Source organism: Calidris pugnax, unplaced genomic scaffold (assembly GCF_001431845.1).
Source record: "Calidris pugnax isolate Ruff unplaced genomic scaffold, ASM143184v1 scaffold28, whole genome shotgun sequence".
Taxonomy (NCBI): Eukaryota; Metazoa; Chordata; class Aves; order Charadriiformes; family Scolopacidae; genus Calidris; species Calidris pugnax.
Genome location: NW_015090842.1, coordinates 6,293,828 through 6,303,434, shown reverse-complemented (window position 1 = coordinate 6,303,434; position 9,607 = coordinate 6,293,828). Strand labels below are relative to the sequence as shown.

The 9,607-nt window shown below is 45.8% G+C and overlaps 1 protein-coding gene and 1 long non-coding RNA gene across 4 annotated transcripts in view; one reads left to right on the top strand and one right to left on the bottom strand.

The window, feature by feature from the left end:
* Window positions 1–6,736, bottom strand: part of LOC106888089 (arylamine N-acetyltransferase, pineal gland isozyme NAT-3) — an 11,057-nt gene extending 4,321 nt beyond the window's left edge. The window contains exons 1-2 of one of the 3 annotated variants that reach the window (XM_014942115.1): window positions 6,585–6,736; window positions 3,938–4,097 (exon numbers count right to left, since the gene is read on the bottom strand). The gene's annotated coding sequence lies outside the window, so the exon portion shown is untranslated. The remainder of the gene's footprint in view (window positions 1–3,937; window positions 4,098–6,584) is intronic. The other 2 variants (XM_014942114.1, XM_014942116.1) reach the window with 2 other exon arrangements.
* On the top strand, window positions 566–2,932 carry LOC106888090. Its single transcript, XR_001412032.1, has 3 exons — window positions 566–685; window positions 1,136–1,432; window positions 2,761–2,932. It is a non-coding gene; the product is annotated as an uncharacterized LOC106888090 (long non-coding RNA).
* Window positions 6,737–9,607: the final 2,871 nt, after the last annotated feature.

The window sequence follows — 9,607 nt, the reverse complement described above, 5'->3', positions numbered from 1 at the left end:
GGGTTTAATATTTTTCCTAGAACTTTTTTTTTTTTTTTTTTTTTTTTTAATGAGGGGAAAAAAAAAAAAAAAAAAAAAAAAAAAAAAAAAAAAAAAAAAAGCAGAAGGGTGGAGCACGAGAGCTGGAGTGAGTGAGCAAACCCAGCAGCACTGACTCAACACATGCACGACCTGGTTGTTATTAGAGCAGAGGCTGCTTCGCGTTCTCACTCATTTCATGCCTCCTGCAGGGGCTGGCCTGGGCTGTGACACAAGGGGTATTTCTTTTGTTTCAGTACCTAGCTGAATGCGCTTGGGCAGTATTATTTTTTTTTCTCCCAAGTATTAGGTTACTATTTGTTTGGAAACAGGGGGGAGAAATCCTGCATGCGTTCAGTCTGGGAAGGTTTTTGCACTGTTCCTGAAAAGCAGTGAGATTTCAGCACCATAATTTGCCCCTGCAGCCCCCTTACCTCAAATAGCACACACCAGAACGTCAGCACTGCTGTTGCTTAATTTGTTCCCTATGATTTACATGCTTTTTTTTTTTTTTATTACAGTAAATCCCAGAGAACGTAAGAAAGCACTGGGAGAGGAGTGTGTCTTCCTCCATCTTTCCCTACAAGGAGCACCTGAGGATGTCGTGGTGGTGAAGATGCTATTGGCAACGTGGGGACTATGACACATAGGGAGCTCCATCCTTTCGGTGTGCTTCATACTGATCCTGTATCTATGAACGTTGCTTGCATTTTGTCAAGCTAAGTCTCTATTAATTCTCTCATATATGCAGCTGGATTCTTTCCCGTTAGCTCCCCAACAGTAGTTGCAGTCCTTCACATTTAGTAGCAACAGCAAGTTTCATTCAAACACTGATTTATTGGAATAATTAGCAGACATAATAAATCAGACCAAACAGAGATGTCTGTGGCAACCCGTTACACAGCTCCACTCCTGTATCAAAACTTGGCTCTTTATAATCCCATCAGTTGTTTGACCCCACAAGCAAAAACCTATACCCAAGCTGAGAGGCGCTGAGGGCAATGGAGGGCCTGCCCTCACCATGCTCCTCTGGGCAGATCCAATTTGGTACAAAGAGAAAGTTCATATTCCTGGGTGGATCTTGCTGTATGTGGAATAACCCTTTCTCTTCCCACAGGGTGAGCGCCCCTCATTCTGACGAAGAGAAGCCAAAAGCCAAGCAGACAGACCTGCAGTTCCAGTGGGAACCGTACCCAAAAGAAGCCCATGGACCTGACACTCTGCGATATGTGAACAGACCCCACTGTGCTCCTTGCCCAAAATCATTTCAGACCACAGATGGTGCCACAAGCAGTCACTTGGCAAACTTGTGAAGTGATTGAGGATCTGTTCCAGCTAATTTTGGAGTCTTGTTAAGACACAAGTGTGTTCTAACCAACTAGGAGGAGCAAAACCCATTTCTCCTGGTACTCTGGTACTCAGCTTTTCTCAACTCCTCTCCCTATAACATAGTGCTGATATTGAGCATTTCTTCCCATGTCTTTCAAATTCTCTTCTCAACTCGCTATCCCGTGCTGTCATTCCTGCATCACTCTCCTTTTTCTTCCCATTCTGCACACTTTGCTCCTCAAGCCATTAAAACCACGCGCTGTCATTCTCCCCAGGTGTGCCCAGGGCCATCAGGGGGCAAAGCTCACCCAATGAGCCCTAAAGGTAAGAAAAGGCTGATCTTGACCCAGGAGCCTTGCTGGAGTCTCTTTGCATTTCATCTCTGTGCCAGATCATTGGGGCTAATTTCAGGCTTGATGGGGCAATAAACTGCAATCACAGCGACTGGGTAATGTGGCTATGGTGGGCCTACACCCATCCCCACAGCACAGAGGGCAAAGTCCAGCTCGGGCTGGTGGGGTTACGAGGAGAGTGACCGTGGGGTGAAGGTGCAAACAGGAATGTCCTTGGAAAGGACACTGCTGTCCACCTGGATGCTGTAACGCAGTTTCCCAGCCTTGGCAGGACCTGAAGCTGGTTGAGCTTTTCCCAGAAGACCCTCAATGTCATTGCACTTGCTTTTACTTATTTATTTATAAATTTAAACTGCTGACAACATTTAATTTATTACTGAAATCCTTCTCTCATCCTAACTCTCCTGAGAGGCTGCATCAAATAACTCTCCCTCCCTGCTTTAGCAAAGTATTATGTGCTGCGATGTTTGCCTGGGGAATTAAAAGCTTAGGGTGCCCTGTTTGGGGTAACAGTCAAGTGTCTGCTCACTGTTAAGCAACTCCCCTTTACAATGACCTCTGTGATGGGCTGTATAACAAAGCAAGGTATGTATTATATTGTATTATATTATATTTTAATTATATTACATTACATTATATTATATATTATTGGATGCTTAATATACAGATTATATGGCATTCTACTTAACTGCCTGGTTTCAGTAGGGAGGACAGAAGAGAGACTTTTAAAGTAATAAAACAATCGAGGTGTTTTAAATGGAATTAGTATAAAATCTTACATTCTGACACAAGGGCTGTTTCTCCCATCCTGCTGAGCTCTGGGTCACTGGGAAAGGGAACACTGCATACCCTGAGCCTTGGCTGGCTCCAACCTTTAATTTCCAAAGGGAATTTAATAGAAGTAGGCTGCCCTGATACAAGGCTGGTAAATAATATTCATGGCCTATAAACATATTCATAATGGCAGAACTCCCTCATGCTTTATATTCATCGCCTTCCTTCAGTAATTATAGACATCAAATAGCTGTGGCTACATATTTTTCCTGATTTGTTTCCACAGCATCCATCACGTGCAGTTTTGGTGGTGTCCACCCCCTGGACCGAAGGATGAGCCCACAACTATGGCAGCACCTTTTGCCCATGGGACCACAGAAGGGAGTAGCTGTGCTGGACTTTGCTTGGCTTTTTCTTGGCGAGGAAGTGACCACATCTCAATTCTGGTGTTTCCACTATCTGAGGCATCTTTCTGAGGGCTGGTGAGTATCAAAAATTATCTATCTCCTCCGCTTATCTTTACCCTGTCAATATTAGGTTTTTCACACAAGCCAACTCTGAGGGTGCTAATGCAGAGTGAGGAGACCACGTTGGTCTGTAGGGCCTTCCACTCCTGAGGGTTTCAGCATAAATCTCTTACATGTAAGTGGTCGTAATTCAGTTAAATTCCATTACAAGGGGAACAATCGGCTTTTCTACATGAATGGCTTTATCTTGTGAGGGTTTGAAGCAAAAAAACCCACATTTTAAGTAGCTGCTTTGATGAAAAACCTGCCCATACATCTGGCTGTTACTATCAAGACAGCTGTGGTGGGACACATCGGGGCGGGATCCTCACTCAAGCGTGGTCACAGCCCCGTGGGGACACCTGTAGCTGCTTCTGCCACCCCAGCACAAGGCTCCGGGGTGCATATGAGGAAGGAGAAGTTGTCTTCCATTTCACAAGCAATAACTAACGTGCTGTAGCTGCCTCCATCTCGTGGGCCACCTCTCCTGGAGATGCCAGCAGTGTTGTCAAACTATGAAAACGTTGAGGAGAAAGTTCTGAACTGTAAAGCAAAGTGTCATGCTGGTTTTTCTGAACATGCCAGTAGGTGGGTCTGCAAGGGCTGGGGAGTGGCTGGGGAGGCTCTGAGCCACCGTAGCAGTGACTTTGCTGGCATCTGGAGAGGAGGAGAGGTGGAGAGCGCTGAAGAGAAGGACAAAGATGGCAAGGAGAGCAAGATGGTGCATATGCATGACCACTGCTTGTCCTGGTAGCTGAAGAAGGGGCTGGAGGAGAAGCCAGCAGCCTGGTTAACAGCCTGGGAACCTTCTGTATCCCATTGCCCACCTTGCCCAGGGCTGCTGTGGCCAGTAAACTTTTTACCAAATATTTTGGGTCGCTCAGGCTTTTGCAGCAGCAATTTGACCACCTTTGCCCCATCCCCACTAGCTGCTTCATGAGAGAAATGCTCTCCTACCTGGGCTCACATACTTTTCCTGTTGCCCACCTGGTATGTCCACAATCCCCATGGCCATGGATGACTCTGGTTTTTCCTTCTGAAGGGTCTGGTTCAAGACAAGCCGATCAGCAGTTAGCAGTGGTCTCCTCTGTGATCTGGGGTGTGCAGGTAACTGATTCTGGAAGCAAAATAAACCAAAACTCACTCTGCCACACTCAGACACATATTTCTCATGCAGCACTTGGACATGCCAATAAGGCAGCACCAAGAGGTCAACTTGTATGGGTGGGCAGGGAGGGAAGTCCCCTGTCCCTGGCAGGGAAGGGAGCTCCTGCAAGGGGTCGGGAGACACCAGCCCTTTCCATGCTGAGTGTTTGGAGCTGTGTTGCATCTGCAAGAGGCAGCTGATGTTTGCAGTCCTTTCTTCTGTACCTGATTTTCTCCCCCTCAACTCCCACAGGCAATGCCCAAAGTGCCCTTTAACAGAGTGGAGATAAGACAGCGCCAGCAGGGTCACCTGGCAGTGGTTTCAAACAAGAAATTCAGCTCAGCAGGAACAGGATCAGAAGCCATCTCTCCTCCCCTGGGACAGAGCCAGCGACTCCAGTCAGGGCAGCCTCCTGGCGAGCAGCAAACGGTGGGTTGGTTTGGTTCTTTTCCCCTTCCTGAAAGTTCAGACCACCAAGTTATCACACACCACCGCCACTTCCTGCAATGCTGGGCAGAGTGGGTCCACCCCACCGCAGGGCACAGGGCACCAGCTCCCTCCCAAAATCTTCAGGAAGGTAGGGATTGCCTCTTGGCAGCCTCCCAGGGAGCTCAGACACCCAGCACTACAAGTGCCTGAGATTTTACTGCTGCGGTTTAACTTCACAAGAAGCGCACAGATTCCCTCCCTCTCTCAGCCTCTGGCCATTGCCCCCACTGCCTCAGAAATACCCCAGTGCTTCCCAGGTCACTGTGCAGCCACAGCACCTTTGGAGACCCAGGACGTTAATCTTTCTCTCTTCATTTCAATGTTCTATCTATAAACTGGGTATATTCTGTTTTATTGGCTTTTTGTGCAGGTAAGTGCTCCCGTGATTAACCAGTTAATAATTGCCATAATATAATAGTGTTATTTCTGAAGGGAAGCACAACACTATACCATGTAACAGGGCATCAGCATTGCTGACTGGAGCCTGAGACAGAGTCATGCTGTCAAAAGCCTATTTTGGATATTTTCCAAATGGGAAAATCTGGAAAAATTTGGGGCTATTACAGAGGTGTAGCCAGACAAAATGGACATCCATAGCAGAGCCTGCAAACAAAGCAGATGGTCTATGGGGAAATACTCAGTTGCTAAAGACTGGTTTATAATTCTCTTAAATTTCACCACATTTTCATCATTATCAGTAGCTGCTCAGTAATTATAGAGCAATGTATTTTCCTGTGCAGGGACAGAAAGGCCTCATTTGACAATGAAGACGTTATGTTGGTCTAGTCCAAAAGCGAACATAAGACATCCCGTTAAAATTAATTAGCTGTTCATCTGCAAAAATTCTGTACAGTTGCTAAACCAATATATAAAATAGCCCGTGACCTGGGCTACATGTAATTCCACCCACCTAGGTATGACCTGCCTGTGCAAAGAGGATTTGCAAGTCAACAGTCTCTATCATTATCAGGCACATAAATGCCTGGGTATTCAAACCTGTGTACCATATGCAAGGAATATTGTTGCGAGATATTTTTAGAGGAAAATACTCCTGGCTAATCAACAGGTGCACTCACAAAAGGAGAGCTCTGTATGTGTATGAATACAGGGGGAAAAAGGTAAATTCACTCAGCCCTCTGAAATGTCTCTGGGGAGCTCACATTTGGGACAGCAGAGAGCTACTGACAAAACACTTGCCGTATTTCTGCGACTGGGATATGCAGCAACAGAAAGAACATCTCAAAGGGACGTATTCTTTAATTTTCCTACATGGAAAATATCTTGGCATTATAATTCATATGTTCTCCATACTGTGATCTAATTTATATTACTGGACAACTTATATATTTATATATACGCATATATATTAGCTCTGAAAAAAAGATCTTTGTACATGCGCCTAAATAACCATTTATGCTCAGTTATGCTTATAATGAACGTACCAAGCCCCATCCTCAGCAGGGTTAAGTTGTCCTTATTCCACAACAGCCATGGAACAAGGCTACTTGCACTTGCCTGGCTTTGAGCCTGCTCCTCCATAAAGCTCCTCCAAAACAAAGCTGTTGTTTCAGTGGAAAGGCTCTCATTGACTTCAGCGGGAATTTGGATCAGCCCTTATTCAGGCAATCAGCCTGGAAACATGCAAAGCGGGACCAATTACATGAGTTCTGTCATTCCCATTACTCAGATTTTTTTTTTTTTTTGGAGGTAGGTGGGAGGGAAACCTTTAATCTCAGTGAAGAGTAGGAAACAGAGAGTTAAGAGAGCTACAGTGACAGTAAAGGAAAAGAAAAAAACCCAACTGCACCTTCGGAAAACACATATTCATTACAATGCACTAACACATCACAGAAATAATAGATGTTTGTGATGACAACATATTCCCTCTGCCCCATTGCTGAATCAGGAGTGCCATTGGGGGAAAGAAAGGAGAGAAGCTCTGGATTCAAAACGCTCCCCCAGACTTACCTTTATTGGGGTTTTTTGGCTGCATGGAGGGGAGTCTGGAAGTTGTGGGAAGATTCAGAAGCAAGAAGATGGTCCTGCAGGGCTCTTCATTGATTCTTGGCAATAAATAGCCCCACCACAAATATTACCAGTGTCAGGCACGTCCATGGAGCTGGGTGTTTACAGACTGAAAGGTTTTCCCCCGTGTAGAAGCCAAAGGCAGTAGAATAAGGGTTACTGTGGCAACCCAGACTCTGGAGCTCTTGCCTTTCCTCCCTGCTACGTGCTCGCCAGGGACACTGGTGTGACTTCTAAGTGGCACTGCAGGGACTCATGGATACACATAGACCCTTTTCACATCTGTTGTCCACCTCCCCACGCACCCACAGCTGGCACGTACAGCAGAGAGTCCTGTGCACCACGTATAGGTATATGGAAAGGGAGATGAAGAATCCACACCTGGAGCAGGAGGAGAGCAAATGGAGCAGGAAGAAGTGGCCCGTGGTTTTGCAGGCTGGCACCCTGGGCACTGCTGTACCCAAGGAGGGATGGAGGAGGAACACAGCCCTCCAGGGGTTTGGGGGGGACTAGGGGCTGAGAAGCAGGTTTTAGATACGAACAGTGCAGGGAGTTGTATGCTGGAGAGCAGAGTGGGGAAAGAAATTTACTATTGACAAGGTAAATTGTCCTTTCTGGTGGGATCTAAAATCACATTCACATCTGCATTGCTCAGCTGGGAACTGAGTGAATCTTGTAAAAAAAGAAATAAATCAAGTTACTGAATCTAATTGTCTTCCAGGAATCAAGCTATGCCAAGAAGCAGCCCTTTCCCAAAAGCCAGCTCCATGCCTGCTGTGCTGCCCCAGTGCCAATACCCACAATATTATTATTTTTTTCCAGGAAGGACTGGTTTGATCCTTGATCATCTGAACCAGGGAATGGCCTTTGCTGTCAGATGATGAACCTGAGTAAAGTGGCATCGCCCCTGTGCGTTTTCATTCCACAAGGTAAAAGGCAACTAATTTCCATGCAACGGCAATGGTGCTTTCTTTTCATCATCACACCATTGCAAATTGATGCTACATCCAGGTCAGTGTTTCCTCTCAGGCGGACGCTGAGGATGCTGTCATGCTGGAAGGTTGTCATCCGCCTTTCCAAACCTTTATTTAATAGGAGCTGTGGTATCAAATTCTGGTGAAATAGTCCTTGAAAAGTAACCACCTGCTTTTTAAGCGGCTAGAGGCATACCTCTGCTGCTCCCCCTATTTAAAATAAATAGACCTATCACAGAGAAAAGCCTACGGTTCAGCCGCACACCGTGAAGTCCCACTGAGACCAAACCCAATGCTAAATTTGTCAATTCACACTAATGTTATTTTTAATTGCTTTCTCGACGGTTGTGCTCAGAGCCCGCCCGGCGCCGGGCACTGTGTGTTGGTGTTTCACAGCAGCTCCTGCCCAGAAAACCTCCTCATCCCCCCAGGCTGGAGCAAACGGAGACAAATATAACATTGACAAATATAGTGTTGTCACTGGGGCTGGAGACCGGGACCTCAGACCCCGACAACCAATGGGAGAAAGAGCTTTCATCCCAAGATACCTTTCTGCTAAAATATCAGAGCTGTGCAAACCCTCTGGGAAGTTTCCAAGGTGTAGCAGGACTCAGCAGCCAGCCAGGTGAGCAAAGTGGGTGCAACGTCCTTTTTCCCCCGATTTCCAGCTTTCAGAGGCACCGGGTGTTTCCCAGCCCTGCAGGGAAGACAGAGTGAGCAGGTCTGTAAACCCTCCAGTGAGTGAACCCTGTCCCCTTCACCACCTGTGAAAGCACTAAGTGACCTCACCTGAAGCAATCACTGGCCCTCTCTCAGCTGTCATTTGTCAGGTCATCACCCACTTAGCAATTACTCTTCTAATTCCTGCCCATGCCAGTGTAGCTAATATTTTTCCAAATAGTGTTGTATCAAAAGGTTTACTGAAATACAGAACCTGACGTCCCACTACACATTTCTTCCTTCTCGAAAAGCGCTTACCTAATCACAGAAACCCAGTAGTTAATTTGGGCTACCATTTTTAATCAGCTCCTGTTCTGTTATTATTGCTCACAACAGTCAGAGGCAGCCATAGCATCTGATGTGCCTGAATCTGTCTCTCCCTTAAACATGTATCTGAGGCATATTCTCCAGCGGCTTCTGAAATCAGATGGTGTGAATGTATATTCTGCTTTCAGCTAATAATTGAGAGACTAAACCTGCCTGCCTGCTAGAGACTCAAGGGAAGGGCTCAGAAATTGGCCAGGAGCTTCATTCTCAACTTTCATCAAAGCAGCTCCTGAACACTTTGTCATAAGGAAATTTGACTGCATATTTATACGGCCACAAAGATACCTGGTTTAAAAAAAAAACAACCGCAAAATCAATTCACCAACTGCATCAGTTATCACTCTCTGCTGTTACTCCAGCTAACCCCACTCACTTGATTTTCATCACTTTGCAGAATGAAGAGGCACTGCCTTGCCCCATCCTCATCAGAGGAAGTGCTTCTCTTCATCATTGGCCCAGTAACACTTTATCTACTTAAGGCTTCAGCTACAGCAGAATTTAAGCCCAGCCTGACCAAGTTGGCATGACTGTGGTCAGATTGCCCATCTGATATTCAAAACAAGAAAAAAAAAAATCCGTTTTTTAAAACTATGTCATCAGTCAATCAGTAACTTAGAGTAAAAAACACTCAATCTAAACATCACAAATCCAGTGAGCTCCTACTGCTGCTGAATGCAAACCCAAATCTCGCTTTGATTCGAGATGCAAACCTGAATTGTAGCTTTGATGCCCAATTGGTATTCTCTCTTTATTTGCTTTTTCCTTCAGTGTTGGTCCGACGCTCAGGCAGAGCTGCTGCAGCACCGCATATTCCTGCCATGGAATAGGGTTCATTTCGCTCTTCTCTCCCTGGGGACTAGCATACACTTTTCAAAGCTGCACATCATTTTATTAGTTCTATTCCCAGTCTCCAAAACGTCGAGCTTCTTTATATGAATGTGCTGC